The sequence below is a fragment of the Cornus florida genome, unplaced genomic scaffold (genome assembly GCF_030987335.1).
Source record: "Cornus florida cultivar Cherokee Brave unplaced genomic scaffold, ASM3098733v1 CherokeeBrave_3.0.0_Hap2_Chr09, whole genome shotgun sequence".
Classification (NCBI taxonomy): domain Eukaryota; kingdom Viridiplantae; phylum Streptophyta; class Magnoliopsida; order Cornales; family Cornaceae; genus Cornus; species Cornus florida.
The window spans coordinates 15,764,802-15,784,928 of record NW_026775579.1 but is presented as its reverse complement, the minus strand read 5'-3'; the positions used below and the strand labels follow the sequence as shown (position 1 = coordinate 15,784,928).

General features: G+C 38.3%; 1 long non-coding RNA gene across 2 annotated transcripts in view; it reads right to left on the bottom strand.

Annotated features, from left to right (window-relative positions):
• Positions 1–17,949, bottom strand: part of LOC132273560 (uncharacterized) — a 36,083-nt gene extending 18,134 nt beyond the window's left edge. The window contains exons 1-2 of one of the 2 annotated variants that reach the window (XR_009470145.1): positions 17,521–17,949; positions 12,292–12,410 (exon numbers count right to left, since the gene is read on the bottom strand). This is a non-coding gene — a long non-coding RNA (uncharacterized LOC132273560). The remainder of the gene's footprint in view (positions 1–12,291; positions 12,411–17,520) is intronic. The other variant, XR_009470146.1, reaches the window with a different exon arrangement.
• Positions 17,950–20,127: the final 2,178 nt, after the last annotated feature.

Here is a 20,127-nt window from a genome sequence, read left to right as displayed (position 1 = left end):
AACGGCACAGTACATCAAAGTTTACTCGGAAGCTATGGAAAGGGCATTGATGCTTGAAGCGGAAGCCAAGGATAGAAATGCAGGAAAAGAATTGTGATCTTCAGAGGGACCTTCATGGAAGAGGAACAGGGGTGGTTCGTCTCAGTTTCAGGGGCAGCAATCTGCACGATCCGAACCTACTACTCCTATGCCAACTGGGTCTGATAAGAGTGGAGTTGTTTGTTTTCAGTGTCAGTAGCCTGGACATTACAAGTCCAATTGTCCTATGAGATCGTCTTCAGTTTCTTCAGCTCCGAGAGCTTGTTATGGGTGTGACCAGCAGGGCCATTTGATTCGAGATTGTCCAAGTCAGGGAGCAGGCACAAGTAATGGCAGAGGGTCATGGCAGAGGTCGTCACAGTCGGCTACAATTCAGTCAGGTTTCAGACCACCGCCACCACCACAGCCTGCCATGTCTTCTCAGGGTTCACGACCAGTTCAGAGGGATACTCCTACTGTGTCAACGCAGCAGTCCGGTGTTCAGGTTGGCAGTTCTCAGGCACAGGCACCACAGGGACGTGTCTTTACACTTGCACCATCTGATGCATCTTCTGGTCCATCAGTTCTTTTAGGTATCTTCCCAGTGTTTGGTTCTTGGGCTCGTGTTCTCCTTGACTCTGGTACATCTCATTGTTTCATTACATCTTCATTTACACTTGCATTGGGGTTAGAGGTCAGTTTCATAGATCGGGCGTTATCGTTTAATACGCCAATTGGGGTTTCAATGTCCTTGAGCCAAGTTGTGAGGGATTGTTCCATTGTGATAGCCGAGCGGACTTTTGTGTTTGACCTTATCCTCCTGGAGATGACTAACTTTGATGTCATTCTCGAGATGGATTTGTTAGCTTCCTTTCGTGCCACGATTGACTGTTTCAGAGGTAAAGTCACAGTTTGCACTCCTGAGGGAGACTGTTTTTTTTTTTTTCGTGGGAGATCGGAGTGATTCCCACACTTCATCGTTTTATGGAGTTCGTGGACGGAGTCGTGGTGATTACTTCTTGGCTAGTCTTCTAGCCAAAGAAGATGATGTTGTGGAAGAAGATTATCCTGCGGTTGTTCGTGATTTTCTGGATGTGTTTCCGGAGAATTTGACAGAGTTGCCTCCGCACCGAGAAGTGGAGTTTACTATTGATTTGATGCCCGGTACCGCGCCGATTTCTATGGCACCGTATCGTATGGCACCAGTTGAATTGGAAGAATTGAATAAGCAGCTTGATGATTTGAGGATGCAAGGTTTCATCCAACCGAGTGTGTCACCATGGGATGCACCGGTCTTGTTTGCTAAGAAGAAAGATGGTTTTTTGAGGTTGTGCATTGATTACCCGAAGCTGAATCATGCCACCATCAAGAACAAGTATCCTTTGCCAAGGATAGATGATTTGTTTGACCAGTTGAGGGGAGCCAGTTGCTTCTCGAAGATTGACTTGAGATCTGGCTATTATCAGTTGCGGGTTAGGGATGAGGATATCCTAAAGATAGCGTTCCGTACACGGTATGGACACTATGAGTTCTTTGTTATGCCTTTTGGCTTGACTAATGCGCCAGCGGCATTCATGAACTTGATGAACCGCGTCTTTCACGATTACTTGGATCAATTTGTGGTAGTTTTCGTGGATGACATTCTTGTGTATTCACGATCTCGAGAGGAGCACGAGATCCATTTGAGTATTGTATTGCAGATTTTACGGGATCACCGATTGTATGCCAAATATGAGAAGTATGAGTTTTGGCTACAAGAGGTGAAGTTTTTGGGGCATGTTGTTTCGGAGGGTGGAGTATCGGTTGATCCATCAAAGATCGAGGCAGTTCTGAATTGGGAGCAACCTAAGAATGTGTTTGAGATCCGCAGTTTTCTTGGTTTAGCGGGTTACTACCGAAGATTTGTGAAGGATTTTTCTCGCTTGGCAGCGCCTATGACTTGCTTGACCCGGAAAGGGATCAAGTTTGCATGGAATGAAGCCTGTGAGTCATCCTTTCAGGAATTGAAGACAAGGTTGACTACGGCTCTAGTGTTGGTGATACCTGAGCGTGTCTTGGGTTACGTGATTTATTGTGAATCTTCACGTGATGGTTTGGGATGTGTGTTGATGCAGGATGGTAGAGTAGTGGCTTATGGGTCTCGACAGTTGAAGACTCACGAACTTAACTACCCTACTCATGATTTAGAGTTAGCGGCAATTGTATTTTCCTTGAAGTGTTGGAGACATTGTAATGACCCGGTCTTTTTCTTCCTTTTTCCTTTTTCGGTGATTTTCTTTTTTCGTCTTTTTCATATTTTATCTTTTCCCTATTTTGTCTTTTTCCCATTTATCATTTTTCCTTCCATAACCTCACTTGTTGTGCTCGGATTTGATTCTGGTTTTGCATACATCCATGACATTCGTATTTTCACTTTTGTAGAAAATACATCGTAGTTACTTACTTTTTCGTAAAGGGCATGAATGTATACTTTAATGTAATTATTCTTGATTTTTGGGGTTTTAGTGTAATTATGTAAAATAATTATTTTTCGTCTTACGGACCATTTTGCAATTTAATTTGTAAGATATTTTTAAAAATGACCTTTTTGCAATTTTTGGAAAATGTGACAAGTGTCACATTCTCATGGTACCACTTGTTGGCAATGGGGTGGAGTGACTTCGATGCATAATCTCTTGACATTTGAAGGGTAGAGATTCACCCACTTGTTGGCCTAGGATTGGAGTACTTGTTGGCCTAGATGGTTGACAAGTGTAGGCTCAGGATTAAGCTTAGGAAGAAGCCTTGGATTTGTGACAAGTGTAAGCTCACCATTTAGTCTTGCATTGTGTGTGTGTGAGAAGTAGTGTAAGAACACATAGTGAGTGGAGGATTTCTAGACCTTCCACTCACCATTTTACACTTGATCTTTTTCATTTCATTTGTTCTTCATAACCCTAAACCTAGCCACCATTGGAGAAAAGCTTGGTTAATAGCTTTCTTCTTCATTTTGGGCTCCTTCCACTCACCTTAGACCAAAAACCTTAGGAGACAAAAGTTTCCTCTTGCTCTCCTCTTCAAAACCCTATAATTGTTTTCCATTTTTAAGCTTGGTTGCTTGGATTATAGATATTCAATTCTCTATTAAGGTAGGGGTGATAGTATGTTTATATTCTAAGTGTTTTATAATCCTTTGAGGTTTAATATATATTGTGTACATACTTTTAGAATTGTAGTATTGCATACTATAGGAAATCCTTATAATTGACTTAGGATTTATTGATTTAAGAATGTATATTGTGTATGTATCTTGAGTAAGATTATTAATGTTGTATAAAACTCTTATCGATATGATTTACTATACTATTGTGATGTTAATCCTACATTCTAGTTGATTACTATTGGTAATTGTAATTATTTTAGAAGCTTGTTACTATAATGTTGTAGTCTAGTATATAGAGCTTATTGTTAAGGCGTGATTTAAAATGATAAGATAGTAGTATGATATTGTGCATAATATCATGATGAGAACTTGTCATTTGGTATGCCATTTTAGATTTAAAACCCTAAAACATGGTTTGTGTGGTTTCAAAATACTTGTGCATGGAAGGTGGTATATATGCCTTAATATCTATGTACGAGTTTTGAACTTGCTATATTTTGGATTCTCTTGGGACATTGTTACAAGTGATATGGTTAGAGTTTGGCTTTAGTGCGGGAGGAATGAGTTCTCCCCAATTAAAATAGTACGCACTAGGGTGGTCTTCCTAGCAGGTTAATGCCCGGAATAACCATTTTAATCTTGGTTTAGTCCGAGACGTGATGTCCAAGTCTTCCACTAATTGATTTTGCATTCAATTCCAAGTTGACAACCAATGCCTAATTGTAACTTGTAATTTTTGTTATTGGCGAAATGATGTTGTTAAGTACATTGATGTTGATATGTCTTGTTAAAGAATCATTGCATTAGTTTAAGATGATCTCTTAGAACACCTTGAACATAGACGTTAAGTGGAATAATCCCTTGTATTCGTCTATATTGATCTTGCAATGATATTGAAACTTTAGGGTATACGCATATGTTTCTTCCTATGAGTAACTTGTTTACTCACTTTAGTGGTTTGGGTTGTTTTACAGGTAAGGAGACAATATTTTTGGATGCTCATCATCCTTAGAGGCTCATGAGCCATTTGAAGCATTTTTGTATATGGACATGCACTTGTTTAGCATGCTTTACTTTTGGATAACATATTTTGTATACCATGGATGTATGGTATTTTGGAAGCTAATGTAGCTACTTTGATATGTAATGATACTTAAGTCTTTACTTTTGACATTATAAGTATGTCAGTAATGAGGCCAAGGGCCAAGCATTTTTATTTTAGCACTTGTGTTCATTTGGTACCAACTTTTGCTACAAAATGTATTTTAACCAACTTTACGGATTTGACATGTGAAATCTTTGTAATGGACATGTATAAGGCCATAGGTTGTTGTAATACATTCATTTATTCATTTCAAGGTTGTTGACATACTCACATACTCAAATCTCATTGAAAAATCGGTTTTAAACATCATTTTTGAACCAATTCATGAGGGGATTTGAAGCATGGGTTAAACCTTAACACATTGGGCATATAGCAGGTTTTCGAGGTGTTTCGGTCGACTGAAACTCCATTTCAGTCGACCGATGGCTTTTGGAAGCTTCAATGCACAGTAAATCATAATTCCAGTAGACTTTTTCACTGTTCAGGACCATTTCGGTCGACCGATGGCCCAATTTGGTCTACCGAACCAACCTCACCTTAAAAACAAAACTTCAGCAAAGTTTCTGTGAGTTTCGGTCGACCGAAACTCTATTTCGGTCGACCGAAATAGCCCTCATGCACCTACCTTCCAGGATTTGTTTCAGCACTTGTGTTCTAACTTCAAAGAGTCATAACTCCTTCGTTTCTAATCCAAATGGGGTGATTCTTAAGCCTAAACTCAAGGATTTTGAGTCAGCTTTCCAATGGTACCTATGCCATTCTCAGATTCCAATCACAGTAGGAGTTATTCATGTTTTAGTAAGGTAGGGTCAGTTTTTGCTAAAACCGGGAAAGGGCGTTTTTGTGGGATTCTTGTCCAATGTTCTTGGAACCTCTTGGAATGTTGTGAAATGATTAGATTAGGTTGTATTCACCTTGTTTGACTTGTTTAGAGTCAATTTTTTCCTTTTAATTGTGAATTGACCATTTTGCCCTTAATTAACAGATTTAGCCAGTTTTGACTCTAATTTCCTCTTTCGCTCTCCTCAAGTTCCGTGACCTTATGGAATATCACATTGGTGTCTTAGAGATGATTTATATCTCAAAGGACTATGGTTTCATCTTTTGCTTCCGCATTTCGAATCCGTTATCGGGTTGACTTTCGAGTCATCACTGACGCACCGGGTTGAAAAACTAGGGCCGTCACAGACATTACTTGTATGGTGAGCGATTCGAGGTGTTCTCGGATCACAAAAGTCTCAAGTACCTTTTCTCCCAAAAGGACTTGAACAACAAACAGAGGCGATGGGTTGAATTCTTGGAAGATTACAATTTTGATTTGCAGTATCATCCGGGCAAGGCAAATGTGGTAGCAGATGCCTTAAGCCGAAAATCTCGTGGAACTTTGGCTAGTTTAGCCATTCGGAAGTGGAAGATGCTTGAAGATCTGGCAGAGATGGGATTGCTGTGTTTTGCTGATGATGTTTGCAGTGAGTCGGCATTCTTATTTAGTCTTGTGGCTTAGCCTACTCTTGTCGGACTGGTGATTGAGTCACAAAGACAGGATCCGGATTTCAATGCCATTCACACCTTGATCTCCAGTGGTGAGATAGTGAAGGATTGGACTTTGCATACAGATGGGGGTCTACGATTCAAAGATTTGTTGGTTGTTCCCACAGTTTGTCGTGAGGACGTCCTATGGGAGTTTCACACTTCCCGCTTTGCAGTTCATCCAGGTGGTACTAAAATGTATCACAATTTGAGACGTCAGTATTGGTGGAACGGGATGAAGAAAGATGTTACACAATTTGTGGCTGAGTGCCTTACCTGTCAACAGATGAAAGCTGAGCATCAGAGACCAGCCGGTTTGTTGCAACCATTGCCTGTAGCACAGTGGAAATGGGAACAGATTGCTATGGATTTTGTGACAGGTCTTCCAAGGTCACGGAGGGGGCAATGAAGCCGTATGGGTCATTGTTGACAGATTGACCAAGACGGCTCACTTTTTGCCTATTAAGGCAACAGATGATGCAGAGACGCTTGGTGTACTATATGTCAAGGAGATTGTAAAGTTGCATGGACTTCTAGTAACTATTGTCTCAGATAGGGATGCCAAGTTCACTTCGAAGTTCTGGGAAGGACTTCAAACAGTGTTTGGCTCAGCATTGCACCTTAATACGGCATTCCATCCACAGACAGACGGCCAGTTAAAGCGTACTATCCAGATCTTGGAGGATATGTTTCGAGCATGTGTGCTTGATTTGGGAGGCAATTGGGAGGATCACCTTCCACTCATTGAGTTTGCCTACGACAACAGTTATCAGGCCAGCATTGAGATGGCTCCATTTGAGGCGTGGTGTGGTAAACCTTATAAGTCTCCAGTCTGTTGGACTGAGGTGGGCGAGACAGCCGCCTTAGGGCCTGACATTGTACTTGAGACTACTGAAAAGATTAAGCTGATCAGACAGAGGTTGCTCACAGCTCAGAGCCGATAGAAGAGTTATGCGGATAGGCGGAGACGGCCGCTATCCTTTGAGGTGGGAGATCACGTCTTTCTTCGGGTTTTTCCACGGAAGGGGTTGTTGAGGTTTGGGAAGAGTGGCAAGTTATCGCCACGATTCATTGGATCTTTTGAGAAGGACAGGTTGCCTACAGACTTATTTTGCCACCACAAATGGACAGAGTCCACAATATCTTTCATGTATCGATGCTACGGAAGTACGAGCCAAATCCATCTCACATTTTGAGTTGGGTTGATGTGGACATTGATGAGGATGTTTCCTATGAGAAAGGACCAGTTCAGATCCTTGACACACAGCAAAAGGTGTTGAGGAACAAGACGATACCATTAGTGAAAGTTCTTTGGAGATACCACGGAATCGAGGAGGCCACTTGGGAGCTCGAACAGGAGGTTCGCTCCAAGTACCCAAGTTGTTTTCTTCCTCAGGTATGTCTTGATTTCGGGGACGAAATCCTTTTAAGTTGGGGAGATTGTGATGTTTCCAATTTTCTCCATTTTTCATTTTTCTGGAATTTTGTTGATGCGAGGGCATTTTTGTCTTTTCACGTTGTACGTACCGGACACTGTGGGGTGTGCCAGAACTCTTTTAAATGTAAGGGTGACTATTTTCCCATTTTCCGTTTTTCGGGCCGAACGGTCCCGTGTGGGACCTGATGCTGAAATTGTTGCATACGGGAATTTTAGTTGGGTCCATTTGCATCATATTCATATTGTTTAATGTGCTATATAAGGTTGTGAAATTATTTAATGTGTACATATATATATGTGATGTAAAATGAGAATAAAAGAAAAAGAAAAAAGAAAATAATTTTTAGGTGGGGACCACAACCACTTTAAGTGGTCATGAGACCACCTTCTTGGTCTCAATCTTTTCTCTCTCCCCGCTGGTCTTTCTCTCTCACCACTCAAATTCTATTTTTTCTTTTTCTTCACTTCAAGATTTTAAACCTTGATTTCTCCCTCAACCCTTAGAATTTTTGGAAGCTGTTTGCGGCAATTCGAAGAGTACGGCGAGATCTTCACATCCATACAAGCAATTTCAGTTTTAGTGCACTCTAGGGGTTCCGATTTTGAGACCCATTTGGGGGTTTTTAGCTTAATTTGAGGTAGGGGTCTCTAATTCCCACTATCTTGCACCTTTGTGAATTTTTCTATTAAAATTGTTGTTATGCATGCTTAATTTGAGTTGGTTGTCTCTTAAATGATTTAATTGTATATATAAAGCATGCAACTATGTGTATTTGTTGATTTACATGGAAAACATGCCTAAGTGTTGATTCCTTATGTCTATTGGGTGTTAACTTGCTAGAAATGATGTATGGAAACATGTGAATTTTTTTTTAGATTTTCTTGTAAGGCATGCTTAATTGTGTTGTATGAAAATCCTTTATTATCATAGCATTGAAAGTATGAGACATGTATGTATTCCATTGGGTATGGATGAAGGGAAATTATTTGAAATAAAAGAAAAAGGGATTTTTGGGAAGAATTTTGATGAAATGATTTTGAGAAAACCCGGTCGCCGCAGAATCACCAAAGGGCCATGGTGTTAATATAACCTAAAGAGAACTAGGGAAATCACCCTAGCGTGGTTGAGCTAGCTGAGCCCCAAATAACGCCGCGGGGGTACCAAGGGTCAAGGACGGTAGCCAATCCTTCTCTCGTGTTGCTACGGAATCACCAAAGGACGGGTTATATTAACAGTTTGAAAAGCGATAGATTTAAATTTTAAAAATGGGGAGCAACATACATGACATTGCATATCATGGCATGGCATTGTTTATTTGAAATTGGAATTTATGTTGTATTCTTTTCCAGCATAGCATGACCCCTATCCTCTATTCCTATTCATTATTTGGATTCACGGGGCCACAGGAGGTGTGTCTTAAGCACCACCTACTGAGCAACTTGCTCACCCCATTACATTTAACATTTTTTCAGGACTCGGGAAGGAAGTAGGAGACGCGGACCCTTCACAAACTTAAGGAGGACTAGGAATATATTTTTTTTGCTATCTTTTGTATATTTGCTACACTTTTGTAAAGTCTCAAAACCATAGTGAAGTGTATACATTTTACAAGCCATGGTCATGTATTGTAAACTTTAACTCTTGTTGGTATTTTGAAGGGAAGTGAGACTATGTAAATATTTTGTGTTGAATGGTATGATGATGATGGGTCATCTTGTGGAGGTTGTTGATGTTGTTGTTTTGGGAATGTATTATATATATATATATATATATATATATATATATATTTTGTATTGTGTGTTAGGACAGGTTGGATAAGTCTTGAAGGGCCAAGAAGGGCCATTGCATTTTTTTTCATTTAAGCAGGTTGTTGTATGCCCCTTTTTAGCAGAGGTCATGCCGAATTTTTTTTATAATTGGTTTTCAGTTTAGGGTCGTTACATGTATGGGCTGGTGTTCTTTACCTTTGCTGCGTCTTCAGCAGTTTTTATTGACTTGTTTAGGTTGCCAATGTGTTCGGTAGCATTGTCTTCATCTTTGCCGTGTCTCCAGCAGTTTTTGTCAACTTGTTTAGGTTGCCGGTGTGTTCAGTAGGATTGTCCTCGCCTTTGTTGTGTCTCCGGCAATTTTTTGTTGACTTGTTTGTGTTGTCGGTGTGTTTGTTAGCATTGTTCTTCGTCTTCTCTCTTCTCTCTTCAATATTCACACTTGTTGTTACTCGTCATCTTAATGGCAAGGTGGGCATTTATGCTCCAACTTAAGGGGAAGTATTGAAGATTTAATGGAGGAATCAGTGGAGGAAAATCTTTCAGTAATTGATGTTATTTCCTATTATTGAAGATTTGGCATTACTAAAGGAATCAATGGAGAAAAATCCTCATTGTTTCCTATTTTATCTCTCTTTCCATTCTCATCATTTATTCTCTTATATAAAGGAGCCTCCATCATTGTATTGTGTATGAGTTGAGAGATTATAATAAAAGTGATGTAACCCTTTGGGCTCTTTGTGCTGTGGATGTAGGCCCTAGTGGCTGAACCACATAATATCTTTGTGTTCTTCTTGTTCCATTTCTCTCTTCACTTATATTTTATTATTTTCAACAGTTTTCAAAACCAAACGCTCTGATACCACGCTTAACGCCCCAAATCCCATGATCCGATGCATTAAGGATGAAACCGAATACCCAACCCGATAACGAGTTCGAAATGCGGAAGCAAACACAAAAGAATACATCATTAGAGTTGAAGACTATCTCTAAGACAACAAGGGAGCCATGAATGATGTCGACAAGACTCGAACACGAATGCAACTGTGGAAGCTAAGGATAAATAGTGACAACGAACATGAATGCGGAAGCAAAGGGGTAAAATGGTCATAAACGTGGATGAAACATCCAACGAGGTCACGAACACACCTAAAGAATAACAAAACATACACTAATGAACCCTAAACCATTCATGGAAGGTCACAAAGTGGGGCCTACGTGGCCCAAGGATGCAAAGATCATAAACTAGAAGCAAAAGTTTCGGCAAACCGAAACACCCCAAGCGTCGTCTGAAATGGCCAGAAACTTTCCATATTTTGAAAGTTTCCTTATTTTGAGTAGTTTTCTGATTTTCATCAGCTTTCCTTTTTGAGTAGTTTTCTGATTTTCAGCAGCTTTCCTGTTTTGGTGTTATTTTCTATTTGGAAGTTAGCTAATATAAGGCTAGGATTGGGGAGAAAGAAATTCTATATAAAGCCTGGTAATTTCTAGGGTTCAATCAGTTTTAGTTGAAGAGATTATTATTATATTTTATAGGAAATAAAATTTGCTTTGCAACTCTTTGCAATTTCTCCTTTTCTCTTGCATCGTTCTTTTATCTCGTTTTATAATTGTTGTGAAGACGATTTGATAGTCTCCTCTTAGTAAGGCTGCATCAGTTTGGTATCAGAGCTTTAGGTTCGGCTTTCCGATTGCGTAATCATGCTTCTACGGAAACAACCGAAGAGAACGTTGTAGGATGCAAGATCCAGCCAAGCCCTTACCCCAACAAGTCACAAACGAAGTCGAGAATCTGCGGAGACAAGTTGAGATGTTGAACCAGCAATGGGCTCAACATGTTATCAACCCGTTAGTTGATGACAACTTTCTGATGTAGGATGACTTGTCCAACATCAGAACTTTCGCGAAACATCCGTTTTATGTTTCGCGTCGCCATAGATCACCCGACGATCGGATCGACCATTGTTGGGAGGCAAATATCAAAATTGAGATTCCTGAATTTCACGGGAGTCTTAAGGTAGAGGAGTTTATCGATTGGATAAATAACACTGAAAGAATTTTTGAATACCACGAGATACCAGAACACTTGAAGGTCAAGCTCGTAGCTATTCGTTTAAAAGGTGAAGCGTTGACATGGTGGGAGAAATTACAGGTTACCCGAAAGCATACAGGTAAGCCAAAGATTGTAGAATGGGAGAAGATGAAGAAAAAGTTGAAGAAACAATTTTTGCCTTTTATTTATGTCCAAACGATAAACCGACGTTTGTATAATGTGAGGCAAGGAGGCCGTAGCGTGGAAGACCTATCAGAGAGTGAAGAATAGATTGTGGCACACTATATTAGCGGACTAAGACCCAACATACAAGAAGTTCTGCTCTCGCATTCATTTTGGTCAGTTTTGAGGGATTATCAACGAGCTTTGGTGGTGATTAATTTTATTTTTAATAGATTAGCAGCAACGACTGTTTGATCGTTTGTTTTCCTCCTTGTTCTAGCATTCTTTTCCTTCTTCCTTTATTTCTTTCTCGCTTTAGACGACAATTGTTTGTCCTCTTGGTAAGGCTGCATCATAACAACTGTTGTCCAGCTAAAAATAAAAGACAATGAAGAAAAGAAAGTCAAAAAGAATGATGAAACGCCAACTCCTCCAACTCATGACTATCGACCCATAAATAAATTATTTCACATGAAACCTGATTTTGCCCTTGTCATTAGAAACTCATGTTTGGATAAAAGTTTTACCATTAAAATTAGCAAGGCCATAAAAGGTAGGTTTAAGGATGGACCGAGCTAATTGGTCATTAGTCAAAAGATGAGGTCTGTAGCCAAACTCACCCAGATCACAAAGTTGATCCAGCTTACTGAATCATGTAATCAATAATTAACATCCCTCTACAACAGAGAGAATATAATTTCTCTGCAAGAAAGAAAGCCAAACAATGACTACAAACCTGGGCTGCAGCCAGATATGCTTGTATTTGTTGTACAATTCACAAGAAAGTTCATCTTTGTTATACCCAATATTACTCAAGACCATCAACAGCTATTGAAGTGGATAGTGGATGCATGACATTTTCAGGGAGGATCAGATGATTTTTCTTGTGGTTCATGAGAAAATCCATTTCGAAAATGAGGGCTTTCTTTGTTTGACCTATATTGGACAAGCGCGGATCCAAAATGCTCCAGATGACCTGACTAATGTGCAACGAATGGAAGTTCCATAACTTAGTGCTGCATTATTTCTAAGACACTATTGAATATAAAACTGAGGTGGTAAGCCATCCATCATACCAGTAAAATCCAGCAAACAGTTAAAAAATGCAAGCCTAACAGATTCTTGAATTTCTTGAAGCTGCAAGAACCTTCTGACTTTGTAGCCACTAGCCTCACTCCTTAAACAATGAATCATCCTGGAAAGAACAATTTTTGAGACAACACGAGATAAAAATCACAGCAGTTCATCAAAATTGTTGAATAGTGTATGAACTGGATAAAAGAATCCACAAGTGTTAACCACCATCTACAGCCTGATTGACCAAATTAGGTCTTAAGTAATTATGTGAACATATGGGGGTCATTGCTTGATACAATGGTAAAGGCACGAACTGTCAAGCATGAGAACTAAAGCTTGTATCCTGAGAGCAGCTATTTTGTGCATTTAAAGTTAAATGTTAGGTCTACATCCACTTACTCCTCCTAGCACCCTCAATTAACTGGACCACACTGGGTAATGACCCTTTATATATTATAAATACATATAAAGGCAATTGTCCAGTATTAGTCCAACCAATGTGTGGTGAAAGGAGGATAGACCAGACGCACCTAACAGATTATAATATTGCACAAAATGGCTACTTAGACTCTAACCAGCATTCTATGATTGTCAACCTAATCTTTTACCATTATACCAAGCAATGACCTCCATACGAACATTTAATATATATATATACATATAAATATATGTTAGAATGTATATTTTGTAATTAGTATCTCTCCTAGGGGTATATCAGCCTTTTTCACTGTAATACTTAAATGATGTGTATATATTTACAAGGGAAGGAATAAAACCATCAGAACATCAAGTTCATAGTCGTTGTCTTCTCAAATCCTAGTTCCTAAATTATAATCTCAACAATGTATCAGAGAGGGTTTGATCAACACCATTTCGGTAATCGTTGTCGATCATTCATTGTCGTCGGTTGTAGCTGTCGTGGATGAAGTTGTTTGTGATTGTCAGATTGTTCAGTGGATGCTATAGTTGTTAATCTTTGTCATCACTAAGATCCTTGTTGTCGGTTTCCGTCTTGGTTGTGCGGTTGTGGTCGTTGTTTTCTCATCGCCGGCGTGGAGTGTCACTGCATCGTGTAGCCAGTGTTGTTGTCATCTCCAGTTGTTACAGTCGTGTGTTACGGCTTGGGTTTTGTATGCTTTGGAAACAAATATCGCTGAAGTTTTGTGAAGAAGACAAGTTGGGCCCGACCTGCTATAATTTCCCCGATCTGATTCTATCTTAACATTTTAGGAAATAGTTAATTTTACTGTAGAAATAATTTGCCGGTATATTATACATAATAGGGCATTAAGTTTTAATTGTTTGTTTAATATATAAACAAGATCCACCATGCTGTTAAATCATATGCAGTCTGATTTCTTCTTATTTTGAATATTTCACTATTGAATGACTTGCTTTGTTAAAGTTATCTAGTTGATGGGTCAACCCATTGCTTTTTTTTATCCTGTTCTAGTAAATGTACTAATGGTAGTCCGTCATTTTCAGGTACTAATATTGAAACGTGTTCGTGAGAAGGTTGAGAATGTAATGCATGAGTGCAAAAGCATCCTTTACAGGTCCATGGAAGATCCTCAAGTTGACCCAATACTTTAGCAATAAGCTTGTAGACACCACCTACCAAGCTAATAGGTCTAAAGTCCTTAGCCTCGATAGCCCTGCCCTTTTTAGGGATAAGGGCAATAAAAGATGCATTGAGTCTCCTCACCAAACGCCCTGCATATGAAAGGTATAAAAGACTTCCATCACTTCTTCTTTGACAACCTACCAATTTTGCTGAAAAAAAGGCATCGTGAAGCCATCGGGGCCCGGAGATTTGTCTCCATTACAACTCCTCAAAGCCGCCTCCAGCCTCCCACCTCCTCAACACCAAAAGGCCTCTCTAGCCAAACCCTATCCTCCGATAGCCGCAAACTGAATCCCATCAAGTAACGATCTCCAACTAGTGGTTTCCGTGTACATCTGCTGGTAGTATGACACAATCCCCCTCTGAATATCCTCCTCCTTGCTCAACAGGTTCCCATCAATGCGGATCTTGCCAATATGGTTGCCCCGTCTGTGAATATTCACCAATCTGTGAAAAAGCTTCGTGTTTAGATCTCCTTCATTCTACCACAAAGCTTGAAATGTAAGAAATCTCCTCCATCTTTGCAATCTCCCCAAATTCCGCCTTGCACTTCTCTCTCCGCAGATACCGATGACTGGTTGGGAAACTAATCTATCTCACCATTACTCGACCTGATATCTCATATGCAGTTTGTGTAGTGAGTCAGATCATGGGAGCTCCTAGGGTGCCACATTGGAATGCTATTGTTCAAATTATTCGGTATCTCAAACGAGATCCAGGCCTCGGGCTGTTGTATAGATCAAATGGGCATCTTAAGGTGGAAGGCTTTACAGATGCTGACTGGGCTGGCTCCCCTTCAGATAGAAGATCCACTACAGGATATTGCACCTTCTTAGGAGGTAATCTAGTTACATAGAAGAGTAAGAAACAGACTGTGGTAGCACGGTCTAGTCCTGAAGCTGAGTACATGACAATGACTCATACATCAAGTGAGTTGACATGGCTACATCACTTCCTTAATGAACTTGGTCTGGGAGTTCGAACTCCTCTCCCATTATTTTGTGATAATCGAGCAGCTATTCAAATTGCCTCTAATCTGGTGTCTCACGAGAGGACTAAGCATATTGAAGTTGACTATCACTTTGTTCGAGACAAAGTATTAAGTGGAAACATCTTTACGCCATTTGTGAAATCTGAAGATCAGTTGGCTGATATGCTCACCAAAGCCCTAGGTCATAATTGTTTGAAGAGTATTTGTTCCAAGCTGGGACTATATGATATATATTCTCCAGCTTGAGGGGGAGTGTTAAAGTAATAATAAGACACATGTAATTAGATTACCCTATCTTAGTCTTTTCGATGTACTCTATATTCTTATGTATATATATAAGATATTGGGCTGAGAGAGATGAGATATGCTCTCAAACCAGTTCCCAGTTTTCTCCTCTCTCTTTTTCCTCTAGTTCTTTCTTTCATTTAATCTCCTAATCTGTTAGCCCTAAATTCTATATTAACGTGGGTAGAGTTAGCAAGAAAGGATACGATAGCATTTTGTTTGAGGCAATGGCCTTAAATAAAGCGGAATGAAAACTTAAGATTCATGTAGCCAACTCCAAGTAGTTGGGGAAAAGGTTTGGTGGTGGTGGTTGTTGTTACATGCATCCCAAAATAAACTCAAATGTTTGAAAAGCGAGTCATATCCTAGGTTATAAAGCATTCCTCACTTCCCGAAACTCCCTTTCGAAATTATCGATTATTAACATCCGCATGTCTATATCTCTTGTTGTACCTCATGTAAACTCTCCTCTCCTCTACCCCACAATCCTCAAATCAAAATCTTATAGCACCATTCACCAATGTCCTATGCCACCATTGGTTTCCTCTCCAATTGCGTATAAAAAATAAAAAATAAATAAAAATAAATAAAAATAAAAAAAAACCCCAAACTAGACAAGCTCTAATCCAATACAAAAGAAATGGAAAAAAGAGATCTTAAAAACACCCCATACTTCTCTGGCTAGATAATCCTAGCTTCTTAAGAGCAACTCCAATGGGCTACTATTTTCAAAATATAGCATGTGGGTTTAAAATGGGCTCTCCAATGGCATGCCAAATGGGCTACCAAAATACTACTTTGCCAAATGTTGTGCCAAATATAACACAACATATAGCTATTGTCAAATCTGCTATTACTCTCTTCCTTCTCTCTTCTCTCTCGCATGAGCTGCCAATTTGGTGTTGGGTTGCCAATTTGGTGTTGTGGTTGTGTGTCTATATATGTCAGTTGTGCTTGTATATATATATATGTCAGTGTTGTGTGTATATATATGTATATGTCTGTTGTGCTTGTATATATATATACACACACACACATATATATATGTCAATGTTTTTATTTATTTATAATAAGGCAAATAAGCTAAATAAAATACAAACACTAACAAAAAAAAAATGATTGTTGAAAATTGTAGTTGGGAATGGTAGTTGAAAAATAATAGTTATTGTGTAAAAAAATAGCAATTTGAATAAAATGCATCATTGGAGCAGAATTGCTAAAATATAGCATTTTGACATTGTAGCTAATCTCAAAATATAGATTTGGCATGTAAAAATAACATTTTGCATTGGAGATGGTTTAATGATAAGAGAATTTTTTATTTTATTTTTGTAAGTAAGATTGTATTAATGCGTCCAAAAGGGGGACACAGCCCACAAAAGAAACACAAGGTCAAATAGGGCCTCTAAACACTCTAAGAGCCCAAAATATCAACAATTTCCTCCATAGATATACAATTTCTCCCTATAACCAAACAAAAAAGGGTGTTAATAATAGAGAATTTAAGGGCGCAACCCTCCAATAATCCCAAGTTTGGCCCCCCACTGTACACCCTCTCCAAGCCTCCACCAAAGCTTTAGGGGACCTGCGCATGACCCAATGAACCCCAAACAACCCCAACAGTAAACCGCAACTATCCCAAGCTACAGGGCAATGCAGGAGCAGATGATCCACCGTCTCCTCATCTCTTTTGCACATACAACAGCAATTGACGACAACCTGTCTCCTCCTCCTCGTATTATCAAAAGTCAAAATTCTACCCAATACAGGTGTCCACACAAAAATGCGTCACCTTAAGAGGGGCCTTTGATCTCCAAACTGCTTTCCACGGGAAAAGAACCCAGGAACATCAGAAAGGCATCTGTAAAGAGGACCGGACCTCAATCTTATGAAGAATGACCATGGCACTCATAATTCCTCAGGTGCCCAATTCTAATATAACTGTACATTTGTGTATTTACTCATAAATTGTAAGTGTATCCAACTTCGGGCACAACTCATTTCATTAGATTTACCACTTGTGTCCCCAGGTACTCGCAAGTTAAGAACTCCTAGAGTTGAATGTAGTAATCTACTCAACTTTGCTCAAAATTTACACTCCGCAACCACTAAAGAACCCAATCAATCACCAAAAACTGAAAACAAAATAAAAAAATAAAAAATAAAAAAAAGGCAAGCCACGCCCACAAGAAAACCCAATCAATAACCAAGAACTGATTAAAGTGAGGAAAAAACGAAATACCAACTCAATACACTAACGATGATTATGACGATATATGATTACATAATTATGTATATATATATATATATATATATATATATTCATACCTCAGACTCATCAACTCGCTTCCAACAATCAGGCTCCCCTCGATTCTTCTACCCGAATCCTCGATTCTTCTACCCGAATCCTCGATCCATAGACGAATCCTCGTCCCCCGACGAAATACTCAGCATCTCCACCTCGGAATCGTAGTCGTCGTCATCGTCATCGTCTACAGATCGCCATTGTTGGGGCCTTCGTATCTACGAACCGTTCGTGACGGCCATTTTAAGGCAACGAACTCCTCTGATTTCGCTGCCTTCCATGGCGGTTGTACGAAATTGGCCAGCGACTTCGATCGCCTGGAAGACTGCTGAGACGGTGTTCTGCTATTTGGGACCACGTTGAGCTTGTTCTTTCAACGCGATCTGCTGAGACTGTTGTCGTTCATTTTTGTAAACTCGAATCCGTACTCGAGTATATATACATGTTGGTCTGTAGATAACACGAATAAAAATTTGAATAAAGCTCAACATTTGTCTGGACCCCGAATCGTATACGTAGTACTACGTAATACTCATTTCTAGTATACTGTGCGGGGTGTGAGATTTTATGAAAAGAACTCGCATTAAAAATATATATATAATAATAATAATAATTGCGTTGCAATGTGTTTAGTAAAAAATAAATTAATTAATTAACCAAAAAAAAACTGATAGGTGGTGGTAGAATTGAAGTTAGGAAACGTTGTTTTCAAAATTACCATAAATATAATTTTGTCCTTACTACAAACAAATAGCAAACAATATCTAAAACTATTAATCATCATTAAAATATGTTAACTTATTTATATTTCAGTACTCGATACAAATTCGATATCATAAACAAAATATGTCATATTTAAAAAAAATAAATAAATAAATTATTGATCCAACTCAATGGAATTTTATAATATTTAATATTAGGAAATTAGCAAAATTTTCGTGTAAGTATGATATAGTAAAATTAGTAATAAAAGTGTTTTAAGTAACATTATTACCAAATAAATTTAAAACTGCTTCAAGTATAAAAAAGTGTTTTATACAATGTATTACCAAAATTATAATTGCATTTTACAATGTAATGACCCGGTCATTTTCCTTCCTTAACTTTTTCTAAAATTTTACGAATAAATTTTTTCCGTTGAATTTTCTTTCCTGAGTTCGGTTACTCATCACTCAGTATTGTATTGAGTGCTCGGAAATGGTTTCCGAGACTCTTTCCTTTGGATTGACAACTTCCTTTAAGAACCGAATCATTTCCACATTTTTCATTTTTTAGACATTATTCACTTTTCGTCTTTTTCCCGAGAATGATTTTCTTCGTGTAACCTCACTTTTTGAGCTCGGATTAGGTTCTGATTTTGCATGCATCCATGATGTGTTATTTTCATGATATTTGTATTTTTACTTTTTGTAGAAAAGCATGTTAGTGGCTTACTTTTCTGTAAAAGGTATGGATGCATAATTTCTTTGGAAACATTATTTATTTTTTGAGTTTTTTCGTAATTATAGAAAGTAATTATTTTATTTCTTAGGGACTTTTTTATAATTTATTTTGGAAGATATTTTCAAAAAAGACCTTTTTGTAATTACCGAAAAGTGTGACAAGTGTCGCGCTCTCATTGGTCCACTTGTAAGCATCTCATTGATTAACACTTGGAAGCCTTGGATGATGACATGTGGAGGGTGGAGATTCACCCACTTGTTGGCCTAGCATTGGTGCACTTGTTGGCTTGGATAGTTCACAAGTGTAGGTTTTAGATTAAGCCTAGAATGAACCATTGAATTAACGACAAGTGTAGGCTTCTAATTAAACTCTAGCTTTTATGTGTGTGAGGGGATGGTGCAAGACTAGGTATGTTTGACTTTCATTGATCAAGTAAGTGGAGGAATACACTAAAGTGTTTTTATTATTTCATTTTACATATTAAACTTCTTCTTCCTCACTTAGAACCCTAGCCACCATTGAAGGAAACCATTAACCTAGGCTTAAAACCTTGGTTTTGATCTCCTTCCACTCACCTTAGACCTAAAAGTTTTGAACACAAAACACTTACCTCACCTTCCTTTATATAACCCTTGAAGGAAATTCAAAAATTCCTTTGTTTGCTTTAGATTCAAGAGAAACAATCCTCTTGTGAGATAGGGGGTGATTTAGGTTTTTAATCTAAGTGTTTTAATTGTTTTTATACCTTATAATAAATGGTTTACATGTCATATACTTAAGTTTTAAATTAATAGGTTGTAGTACCTTGTATGAAATTAAGTTAGGACATGATATTCTTGAAAGCCATGACTTGATCTATAACTTGTATTACTATAAAGTCATTTGGAATTATTTTAGAATTTAGAGATTTAATTATTTAAAATTAATTAATTTCTATTTAATTGTTCCACTTACTTAATTAAGTTTTTGAGTTGATATATGTAATTACCATGATAATACCATTGACATATAATTATTTGGAGTCATTTGAAATTGATTTAAATTCTAGATAAATTAATTAGTTAGGTTAATTAATTTCTATTCAAGTGTTACATTCATTTAAATTGACATTTGACTTGATATATGTAATGAGTATGGTATGTCCTTTAACATATATTAAATTAAAAGTATTTGAATGAGTTTAGAAA